We start from the raw sequence: 12,060 nt of genomic DNA on the forward strand, positions 1-12,060 counted from the left end.
TGTGCTGAAGGCAGCCATATTTGGATGCCGACACTCAGCTAAAGACCCCAGCTGACTCAGTCGGCCCATTATTCCTGCAGGAAGCACGTGCTTCTGTGCATGCTCTTCCCTCTGCCTGAAATGCCTTTCCCCATCACATGCCCACAACAATGACAACAGCAATAATAATGAAAATAAATTGTTAATATTTTCTGACACGATGTGTGTTTGTTGAATGACATGAAATGAATGAATGAATGATTCTTTGCTCAGACTCTAAAGTATTAAATGATTGGTAACATTCAGTGTCAATGAGGTTGTGGGGAAAATGCAAATCTCTCTCAATAATTCCATTTCTTGGTATTTATCCTGAAGAAAAACACGAAGAGGCTCTGCACAGGGGTGCACTCTGCAGCGCTCTTTGGAATAGGAAAAAAAGTGAAAAGAATCATCACAAGGAAAATAAATGTCAGGAGAATGGTTAAACAAACCCTGGCACATCTATACCCCTGAGCATCACACAGCTATTTAAAAAATGAGGCAGGTCCACTCAAACAGATAAGGAAGGCATTCTAAAATACGCAGGTAAGAGAAAAGGGCATGGCACAGAATAATAAGTATAAATAAATAAGCCCATTTATGTGAAAAATACATGCATGGAACAGGTACTTTTATTTGCAAATTAAAAAAGAAAAAAGGTCCTCGAATGAATCAGGGTAACTATAACAATGCTCATTTCAGAGGAAGAATATGTATTTGGAAGAGTCTAAAAGGAGACTTTTATTCTACAGAGCTGCTGCTGCTGCTGCTAAGTCGCTTCAGTCGTGTCCGACTCTGTGCGATCCCATAGACGGCAGCCCGCCAGGCTCAGCCATCCCTGGGATTCTCTAGGCAAGAACACCTTAGTGGGTTGCCCTTTCCTTCTCCAATGCATGAAAGTGAAAGGTGAAAGTGAAGTCGCTCAGTTGTGTCTGACTCTTAGCGACCCCATGGACTGCAGCCTACCAGGCTCCTCTGTCCATGGGATTTTCCAAGCAAGAGTACTGGAGCGGGGTGCCATTGCCTTCTCCGATTCTACAGAGCAGATCTTATCAAATCTAAGATACCATCAATTAGAGCTGACACTAACATTTTATGAACCAATAGAAAAGAAGGAAAAAAAAAACCCATTATTGATAAAATTAATACTGCCCCCTACATTTTAACTTTTTATTTTGAAATAATTTCAGATTTACAGAAAAATCACAGAAAAAAAAGCACAGAAACTTCCTACATACTCCTCATTCGGCTTCCTCTAGAATGTCACCGTGCTACAGAACCTTAAACAATTAGAGAAACCAGGAAGGAAAATACTGATATAATCCGGTGATGCAATCTGCACCGGTCACTGAATTTCACGTTTTCCAGCAGCCTCCGCGTCCAGGATGCCACACTGCCCTTAGTCGCCGCACGGTCCCTCCATTCAGGGACAGTTCCTCAGTCTGTCTTTTATGATGCTGACACCCGAGAAACACTGAGTAGTTAAAATCTGTAGACTGTCCCTCAGTCTGGGTTTGTCTCTCTCTCTTTTTTTTTATGATTAGACCGAGGTTTTGTATTTTTTGCAAGAAGACAGCAGAAGAAATGTGCCCTTGTCACTGCGCCATTTCATGGGGTACAAGATGTCAGTCTGTCTCATTACTGGGGAACCTTAAGCTTGATTCCCTGACTCAGGTTCTGCCGGGTTTCTCCAGTGTAAAGTTACTATTTTTCCCTTTGTAACTAACATGTATCTTGTGGGAAGATCCTTTGAGACTATGCAGACATCTTGTTTCTCATCATACTTTCTGCCCACTAATTTTAACAACTATGGATGAGGCTTGCCTACAGTTATTACAGTGGTATTTGCTTGATGATCGTTTTCTATTTCCATCATCCCTTCTACATTTATTAATCAGATTTCTCCTGGAAGACACAGAATTGTCTTTTCTTCTCCATTCACTGATTTATTCAATTACTTATTTTATTCTATGGGTTATAATCCATTTCCATTATTATTTTATTGTTCTGATTGTGCCAGATTTGGCCATTGGGAGTTAAGTTGGCTCTTGGGTCTTTTCACCATTCGCTGTCTTTTTTATTTTTTAGTAGCTTCTAATTTACTCCAAACTCATCTTTTATATTTTCTGCCTCACACACACTTTTCTCTATCTATGTATGTATCTGTATATCTATTAAAAATCTGGAATTTATAGTGACATCTCTAATTCCAATTCAACACCACTCAGTTTATTCTAACTTCCCTCCTTTCATTATTTGTAATTGTTTTTCCTCCACAGTGAGAAACCTGGCTATCATTATCCCCAATATTTTTATTTGCTCATTCCTACTATACACACAAAGTAACTGCAGAACTGTCACTAACATAATGAGTTCCTATCATTCAGAACTTTTGGTAATTAATTTTTAAAAATATTTTATTCTTTTAGACTTAGACCCACATCTATCACTCTTATAAGTTCTTTTTTAAAAAACTGAAGTATAACAATGGAATATTACTCAGCTATTAAAAAGAACGCATTTGAATCAGTGCTAATGAGGTGGACGAAACTGGAGCCTATTATACAGAGTGAGTCAGAAAGAAAAACACCAATACAGTATATTAACACATATATGTGGAATTTAGAAAGATGGTAATGATGACCCTATATGTGAGACTGCAAAAGAGACATAGATATAAAGAACAGACTTTTGGACTCGTGGGAGAAGACGAGGGTAGGATGATCTGAGAGAATAGCATTGAAACATGTATATTACCATATGTGAAATAGATCACCAGTCCAAGTTTGATGCATGAAACAGGGCACTCAAAACCGGTGCACTGGGATGACCCTGAGGGATGGGATGGGGAGCAAGGTCGGAGGGGGATTCAGGATAGGGGACACATATACAACCATGGCTGATTCATGTCAATGTATGGCAAAAACCACTACAATATTATAAAGTAATGAACCTCCAATTAAAATAAATAAATTTTTTAAAAAAAGAAAAAAAATTGAAGTATAGTTGCTGTACAATGCTTGTAAATTCTTAAAAAGAAATAGATGTGAAAAAAAAAATAGAAGTGAAATAAACTGCATCAGTTCTTCCTAAAACTTCTTCACATTCAGGATCCGATGTTTCTGAATTGCTCTCTCTCTTTTTTTGGCTGCCTGGGTCTTTGTTGCTGCAAGAGGGCTTTCTCTAAGGGGGCTAGTCTCTAGCTGCAGTGCGAGGGTGTCTCATTTCAGCAGCTTCTCTTGTTGTGGAGCACAGGCTCTAGAGTTTGCTGGCTTCAGTAGCTCTGCTGGGTTTAGCTGCTCCACGGCATGTGGAATCTTCCCTGACCAGGGATTGAACCTGCATCCTCTGCATTGGTAAGTGGATTCTTAACCACTAGACCACCAGGGAAGTCCTACTCTGTCTTGAGGTTGTGGCTGGCTATGCTTTTCCATGGAGTCCCAGCTCCTCTGATATCAGGAATGTCGCTGGTACAGCATTTCCCAAGAGGGCTCCACTACCCCCTCCAGGATTTCTCACCAGACTACACCTTCTGGTGTACCATGATGGCAAAACAGTGGTCCTGGTGCCCACCTCACCAAGAGAGGATATATGTCAGAGATGTTATGAAAAAAAGGTGCATCTGAGAGTTGCCATAACATAGCTCTTTTATAAAATTTTCTTCCATTGAGGCACAGCACCTATGTGTGAACTCTGTTTCTGTACACAACACAGTTCCAGACATTAAACAAACCTCCAACCTTCAGACCAAGCTGCAGACAGAATGGGAATCCCAATAATATATTCCATGTAAGCAGCTTGTGTATGGAGCCAGGAAAAAGTCCACTGCGACAGAGACTGTTAATTGTCCCCCAGTATCTGTTCTCCCCTTGATACTCTTAATACTAGATCCCCAAATTTTAGATGAGTAGGTAGACAAGGGAATAAAGCCTATTTATGACAACAATCAGCCAGTTAGATGTAAGTGGAACCATGTGACTTTGGGATAGTGGTCTTAAAGGGAGGAGACATGCCATTCTTCAGCCCTTCCTTCTTTTTGCTGACTGGAATACAGATGTGATGGTGGGAACTTGAACAGCCATTTTGGACCCTGAGGCTGGATACTAAAGGTGGTAGAGTACCACTATAGATAGCGTCTAAGTTCCTGAGAGTCATGAAGCCATGGTTCTGGATGGCCTAGCTCTAGACTCTGCTTATAAAAGAGGGAAATATCCTTTATCTTCTTTTATCCATATTTTAATTGAGGTATATTTGATTTACAATGTTGTGTTAGTTTCAGGCATTGAGCAATGATTCAGTTATATATATATATATTTTATATATTACACATATATTTCAGATTCTTTTCTGTTACAGGTTATTACAAGATATTGAATATGGTTCCCTGTGCTATACAGTAGGTCCTTGTTTATCTATTTTAGAGTAGTGTGTATCTGTTAATCCCAAATTCCTAATTTATCCCTCCTCCCTCTTTCACCTTTGGTAGCCATAAATTTGTTTTCTATGTCTGCGAGTGTGTTTCTGTTCTGCTGTTTAATCTATTATTATTATCCTTGGCTTTCTGTCACATACCATCAAAGCTAATTTAAACTTGGGACATTTTTCTTGGAATCCCAGCCTAACATGCTAAAGGAACCCAAAGAAAAGGAACAGGCTGGGCCTGCCTGAGGGGACACAGGGAAATTCTGCAGACCCCTCTTTGCAGTGGGCAGCATTCTCACTTCAGAGAGTAAGCCAGCCCCTTCCAGACCACCCCTCACAGGCTCACAGAAGCTGCGTCAACACTGATAACCATGACCCACATTCAAAAGTTAAAACGCTCTCAGTCTGGCACTTGGGGCCGCAAATTCTCAAGTTTCTTGAACACAGGTGCCTCGATTCACTCCTGTATCTTTGCCTAATTTGGCAAACGTCCGGAAACAAAGATACTGGATGTTTGTGCAAGATTCAAAGCGGGTAACACAAGGCAACAAGTCTCCCCCAGCTCGCAGGTCTGCAGTGTGGTCTGCAGGAAAGAGAGAGCCTGAAGGAGCAGCTTTCTGACTGGGTATTTCTCTCCCAGAAAGCCCCCGTCCCCTCTGAATTGCCTCTTGTATTCCTATTTTGAGGAACAACACACACCTGGCAGGAAATCACCCACCCCAAGCCGCTCCCAGGGTCTCCCCGCCTTACATACAATGTCTGCAGAAGGGGGCCGCGTGTCAGTGCCGCTCAACCCAGGCCATTTCTTCTCATAGCAGTACCTGGTTGGGGAAATGTCACCCCCGCCCCACTCTCAGCCCGCATGGCACCAGAATGATCACACTCTCAGGGCAGCCGAGTGGCTCAGGTCTACATCCTTCATTTATTCACTCATTCATTCAATCGCCAAATACTGACCTACTATGTGCCGGGTACTGTTTCAGGCACCGGAGATAAAAGACCGATGATTACAGACAAGAAGCCCTACATCTGTGGAACTTTCAGGAGAATTCCAATCAACAAATCCAAGTAAATACCCGGTGTGCCAGACATGCCGGGAAGCAACATCACAGTAGGGGGAGGAGCGTGGGGCTGTGATCTGAAACAGAGTGTAAGAGTGGGCCTACCCGAGGAGGTGATGAGAGCAAAGGCGTGGAGGAGGTGAGGGAGGGGGCTGTGTGGATGCCTAGGAGAGTGCTCAGGGCAGAGGAACAGCAAGTGCTAAGGCCGTGAGGCAGGTGTTTGCCTGGTGGCTTCGGGTGGATTCGAGGAAGGCAGCCAGCATGGCTGGAGCAGAGTGAGTCGAGGGGAGCGGGGAGGGAGGGGTAAGGACAAAGAGTGAAGAGTGGAGGAGGCATCAGATCACATTTCATCTAGAAGTTTTGTTAGAAAAACTCTGGCTTTTCCTGAGGTATCTTAGAGGTTTTGGTTTTTAAAAAATTATTTATTTGGCTGCACTGGGTCTTACTTGTGGCAAGTGGGGTCTTTGTTGCAGTATGTGGGATCTTTTTTTTTTTTTAAGTTGCAGCATGCAGAATCTTCAGTTGCAGCATGTGGGAGCTTTTAGTTGCAGCACATGGGATCTAGTTCCCTGACCAGGGATTGAACCCAGGCCCCCTGCATTGGGAGTGCAGAGTCTTACCCACTGGACCACCAGGGAAGTCTCTGCCTTGGAGGGTTTTGAGCAGCAGGGTGATGTGATAGGATTTCCATGTTAAAGTCTCCCTTCTCCTGCTATGTGTGGAGCAGACCTAGGGCATAAGGGTGGGAGCAGGGAGACCAGTCGCTGCAGTAATCCAGGAAAGAGATGCTGAAGGCCTGGGTGGAGGTGGTGGCTGGGTATGTTCTGAGGGTAGAGCTGGCGGGAGCTGCAGGTGGATCAGATATGGGGAATGAGAGACAGAGAAGAGTCCAAGGTGATCTGGGTTTGTCCTGAGCCACTGGAGGGAAAGAGCTGCTGTTTATGGGCCCAGAAGGCCTTGGGGAAAAGAGGGTGGGGTTGGGGGAAAAGCTCAGGCAGTTGGCTTAGACCCGAGCCAAGGGATGCTGCCAATGGGGTTCTAGAGTCTGCACCTCGGGGGAGAGGTGTGGACTGGACCCATCACCACAGAGACGGGGTCTGAACCCGGAGCTGTCACCTGATGGGCGAGGAGCAGGTGTGCGCTTGGGTGGGACAGGCCAGGATTCTCACTTGCCCAGGACTGGAGCATCACCAGGCACACAGGGCCTATGCTGCTTTCCCCACCCCTGCCCCAACATGAACTGAAAAAACATCTCAGTCCTCAAAGGTATTGGATGTGGGGCTAAAGACGTATGGTCATTTTGGTTGGAGTGTACACGTGTGGTTTGGTGTTTAAAGCACCTGAGGACTGGGACTTCCCTGGTGTCCCACTGGCTAAGGCACTGCACTCCCAATGCAGGGGGCCCAGGCTTGATCCCCAGTCAGGGAACTAGGTTCCACATGCTGCAACTAAGAGTTCACATGCCAGAAGTAAAGATCCCACATACTGCAAACAAGAGCTGTGTGCGCGTGTGCTCAGTCGCTCAGTTGTGTCTGACTCTTCAACTCCATGGACTGTAACCCACCAGGCTCCTTGGTCCATGGGATTTCCCAGGCAAGAATGCCAGAATGGATTGCCATTTCCTCCTCCAGGGGGATCTTCCTGACCCAGGGATCGAACCTGTGTCTCCTACATCTTAACCTGCTGAGCCATCAGGAAAGCCCTTGTAGGAATTAGGATCATAATATATCTGGGGGCCAAAATTCAGCCTAGCACGTGTGTACACACACACACCCCCCAGCTGTGTGTTATCCACTTTGCCTACAATGACTTCCTCCTCCCTATACTTATGGAAAGGCAAGTTCAATATCTACCGTGAATGACACTTCCTCCCTAGAGTTTTCCAAGAACATACCCTCTTCACAAAAGCAGACTTCAGACCGCCTTTAGAATCCCCCCAGGAATTCTGGTTTCATCAGACCCCCAGAGCTTCGCACGTTCCCCTATGCATTTGTTAATTTTTCATTTTTTAAAATAGAACTTGAATGTCATGCAATACACATTCACTGAGAAAAGTCAGAAGAGCAAAAAGAAAAAATCACATATGATCCTAGTAACCAGAGGAAACCACTGTTAACATTTTTGCTTATCTCTTTTCACTTCCAGTGCTAATCTGTACATTTAAAAACAAAAAACACTGTTCTGAAACATCTTTTGGACTCTGGAGCCAGATCTCCTGGTTGAAATTTCAGCCAGTTACTTGCCATCTGTGTGACCTTAAGCAAGTTATTTAACTTCTCTGGGCTTTGGTTTCCTCATCTGTCTAAAAGGAGGAAATAACAGCACATATTTCATATGGTGGTTATGATGATGAGTTAACATATAGAAAGTGCTTTGGACTGTGCCTGGCACACGACAAATGCCATAGAAGTGTGAGCTGTCATCACGTTATTATATGTATATCAGGAGACATCTGTTCAGGTGGGTAAGTGACTTTCGGTAGCCTAATTCGCAGCTGCCTGAGGTTGCCTGGTGTGAGTGTGCTCCTGTTTATTTAGCCTCCCCTACTGTTAGGCGGTTGTCTCCAGTTGTTTTTCCTTCCTTTCTATAAGCAACTACAGGATAACATCCTTGAACAAACACCTCTGAACACATCTTTATTTGTTCCTAAAAATTCAACTGCTGAGTCACAGACCATACATATTTTTGAGCTTTTGATACATCACTGCCATCTTGCCCTTCATAAAGCTGCACCAGTGGAACAGCTTGCCCATCTCCCCACACCCCGTGTAAGGACCTGCTCCCCTCCCCGCTGGTCCAGCAACCCACGTGTCCCTTCACACCTGACTCCAGCACCTGAGTGAAGCAGTGAAGTTTACTAAAATGGATGGGCTAGCAATGAGGATTCAGGGTCTTGGGGGGGTGGTAAATCTATGCCTCAGTTTCCCCCACATATAAATATATGGGTCAGAGTTATACCTGCCCACAATCTAACACTATTTAAATACACATTCCACGCGTTAAAATGATACCAAAATTCCAGACTGAACTGGCCAAAGTTTGGCTTTCTAATCACACATCAAGCATATTTTGAAAGTTTCCAGCGTCTAATACTGACGCTCCCAAGGGACCATTTTTCAGAGCCTTAAATCTGCCATTTTAGAGCTCTGACTCCGAACCCTCCTAGAGACAGACTGCTGGAGAACAAATGCACAAAAACCATCACCTTCCTGCTAGCAAACAGACAAATGTCCCACTTTTCCCATCTCACTAAAGAATAAAAAAAGGCACCAAGAGTCTGTCCCCTGAAGCCGCAGAGAGCTTGTGCGTGGGCAGGACAGAGTCCTGGGTCCTTCTTACCATGCTAACAAGGGAGGGCCTTTGTTCCCATTTTATTGATAAAGAGACGGAGGCTTGGAGAAATTAAGAATATGCTCAGGAGCTGAGAGCAGAGAGGAGACTCTGAAATTCACACCCTCTGATTCTTGAATCCCTGCTCTCCCTGTGCGGGAGCACCCTGGAAGGGCGTCTGGAAACTAGGTGCTGGCCGCCTAAGCATTGTTCGTGGGTGAAGAACCACCTCCTCTTCTTGCTGAAACAAAAAGACAGGCTCGGGCTGCCCATAACAATTCATGGGCATCCTTCCAGCCCCATAAGTAAGGGGGACTAGCTTTCCCTACCTTGTGTCAGAGCTGTGGACGTCAGACCAGCAGGACCCAACCCTAGAAAATCATGTCTCCCCTTCCCAAGTGACGGAGAACCTAAGGCTGAAGCAGAGTCCCCCAGATGCACATCTCAGGAGGCCTGGATTGTGTGGAGAGCCCAGAGGAAGAAAGGAGCTGGAAATTCCCTGAAGAAGGGATCCGGTGACTGGAGCACAGAGGGAAGGGGAGGAGACCTCAGGACACAGCTTAGGGACAACAGCCCCACCTCTCCCACTCGCTGCCCACCTGCCAGATGCTGCTCTTGACGTTTTACACACAGTCTCACCACTGTGTGGGCGGTGCCACGACGAGCCCATTTCACAGATGAGGAAAGTGAAGGGTAGAGCAGCTGTGAGACTGGCCCGGAAGAGCTAGGCAGTTAGAAACGCATAGGATGGCTCAGGGCTCAGGACTCAGGTTTGAAACAAAGCACCACCTCTTCTCAGCTGTATGATGTGAGGCAGAGACTGGCCTCACTGGTAAAATGATCACAATAATAAAATGGGAGAATGTGAAAACTATAAACAGCTCAATAAACATGAGTTGAACAGAGGTTCAGTGAAATAATTTCCTAATGCTGATGTGCGGGCAGGGAGTTGGAGACCTCTATGAAATTATCCTGGAGATGCTGCTGAGCCTGGCTCAGTCAACAATTATTGAGCGCTTGCTGTATGCCACTACGAGAAACCAGCCACAACCTGTGACCTGCTCATCGGCCAATGGAGCAGATAGGTCAAATTTTCACAGATGCATGGAACAGGGATAAAGTGGGTGAAAGCAGATCCGGACTTTCTAGTGGCCAATCAGCCAGGGCAGGTGGATTCTCCATCACAGGGACAGCTAAGACCAAGGAACCCGAGGGGAGATGAAGCCCACGAGGTGCCCACCAGGGGCCAGGCCCCAGCCAGGAGTGTCTCCTGTGCCATTTCAGCAAGCTTCACCCCAGCTTATAGAGGCAGGGGTCAACAGTTTCACCTCTAAGATGAGAAAACTGGAGTCAGAGAGGTTAAGCCACCTGTCTGAGGTCATGCAGCTGGCCTGCAGAGGGGCTGGGATATGAACCCAGATTGGTGGGACCAGGAAGAGGATGGGAGGGAGTTGGAGAAAGAGGGAAAGCTGGAAAAACCACTGGAGCTGGGGCATGCCCTGTCTCCCAGGGCCTGGTGAGAGAAAATGGCAGTGGGACCCAGGACTGAAGACTGACCAAGGGAGCCCTGTTCCAGCCTGGCCAGGGGCACAGAGTCTGTGAGAACTGGGCAAGTCTGTCTAATGAGGGAGGAGGGGCCCTGACCCATATAGCCAGAGGATGAGGGTACACTGTATTGGGACCCCAAAGCCTGGAGCCCCGCCAGAGCCCCCACACATGTCTCCCACCAATATTCCTCCTCCAGGCCCTTCTGGGGCTAAAGGAGAAGGATCCAGGAGTTCTGTCCTGCGTGGGGAGCTCTAAAAACCCACCCATGGGGTGGTGAAAACTTTCCCTCCGGGGGATTAACAAGTCCAGCCACCTGTGCTTCCCTTTGAAGTCAGGAGGACTGGCCTGCCTCAGGTGAGTTCTACAAAGAAAATTGGCAGGGAACTGGCCGGGGGGAGCCGTTGGCTAACTGGGCTCAGAGCTTGCTCTTCTGAGCACTTGGTTAGTGTTCCCAGTGCTCCAGGAACAGCGCCCATCTCCTCTTCTCTACGAGCCTGGCCTGAGCCAAGGAGGACTCACTGTTACTTGAACCCATACCTACAGCACCAAACTTTACCTATCCCCTCCCCCGCACTCCATCCCACACACTCCAGCCCTCCAGCCTCTGCTTGGTTCAAGCCTCTCTCATATCCCAAGCCCTCTGCATGTGCTGGTCCCTCCATTCTTCAGCCTGTAGCACTACCTCCCTCTCCATTAATAGAAAATCTGTCTTTTAGGGTGCAGTTCAAATGCTGCCACATGCTCAAATCTCTCCTCTCCCCTCATCTCCCACCTCAGGCTCCAACCTGCTTCCTGAGTGTGTCCCCACACCAAACCCCCTTCCCTGTCCTGTCCTCTGTTCTGCGCTCTGTTCCGCGCTCTGTTCCCATGCACCCGGTGGCAAGGTCCTCCAGGCGAGGGACTGAACCTCCCAGGTACCAGAGGATATTTTCTGGAACCCATGTGTCTTTGCAACACACACTGACTGAGCACCCCAGAGCCGGGCACCTGGGGGCATCTGGACCTCCCTGCTGTTCCCAGCCCCCATCCTCCTGTCTAGGTCTCTGCACCTCTCCCCTGGGGAGACCACAGGAGCCACCAGTAGGGTTAGCCCTTCCTGTCTGGGAGACTGTCTGCACCCTTCAGACCCCTTGCCCCGTCCCCTTCCTCCTCTCCAGAGCAGACCCAGTGTCCTCTTTTGATTCCAGCCGCTGTACCCGGGATGTGGTTTCCAGCAGAGTGGCTGGCACTTCTTCAGAGGGGCCCAAGGCTGAAGTTTCCTGGTCATCAGGGTCCAATCTGGCTCCCCACTCTCCTGATCACTGGCCTCTACTCCCAGCGAGTAACTTCTCGCAGGGAGGGCTGCTCAGATTGTCACAGGGAGCCGGAAATCCGAGCCCCCTCCCTCGCCAGCCCTCAAGTCTATTGGAGCCCAGGGAGCTCCTTTCTTGGGGGGAACGGAGCGACACTGATAGAAGGGCAGGGGCTCCAAGCTCCCTTTCTTCTTCTGAAGACCTGACTAGAGCTTGACTCCAGCGGGCCGCTCCCCCGACCACATCCCGGCAGCAAGCGCTCTACCCACCCCGACGCCGGGCCGCGGAGACTCAGAGAGCAAAGCCGGGCAGGGCACCGCCCCAAGTCCTCTCCCGGGGCCCGGCTCCGCACAGGAACCCGCAGCGCACAAGGTAGGAATTAGCTGGTG

At 47.4% G+C, this 12,060-nt stretch overlaps 1 protein-coding gene and 1 non-coding gene across 2 annotated transcripts in view; both read right to left on the bottom strand.

The window, feature by feature from the left end:
* NDRG4 (NDRG family member 4) overlaps positions 1-12,060 on the bottom strand; it is a 100,454-nt gene that overhangs the window by 29,602 nt on the left and 58,792 nt on the right. The gene's annotated exons all lie outside the window — the stretch shown is intronic.
* Positions 6,067-6,139, bottom strand: TRNAG-CCC. The gene has a single exon. It is a non-coding gene; the product is annotated as a tRNA-Gly (tRNA).

The sequence above is a fragment of the Bison bison genome, unplaced genomic scaffold (assembly GCF_000754665.1).
Source record: "Bison bison bison isolate TAMUID 2011002044 unplaced genomic scaffold, Bison_UMD1.0 scf7180017864473, whole genome shotgun sequence".
NCBI lineage: Eukaryota > Metazoa > Chordata > Mammalia > Artiodactyla > Bovidae > Bison > Bison bison.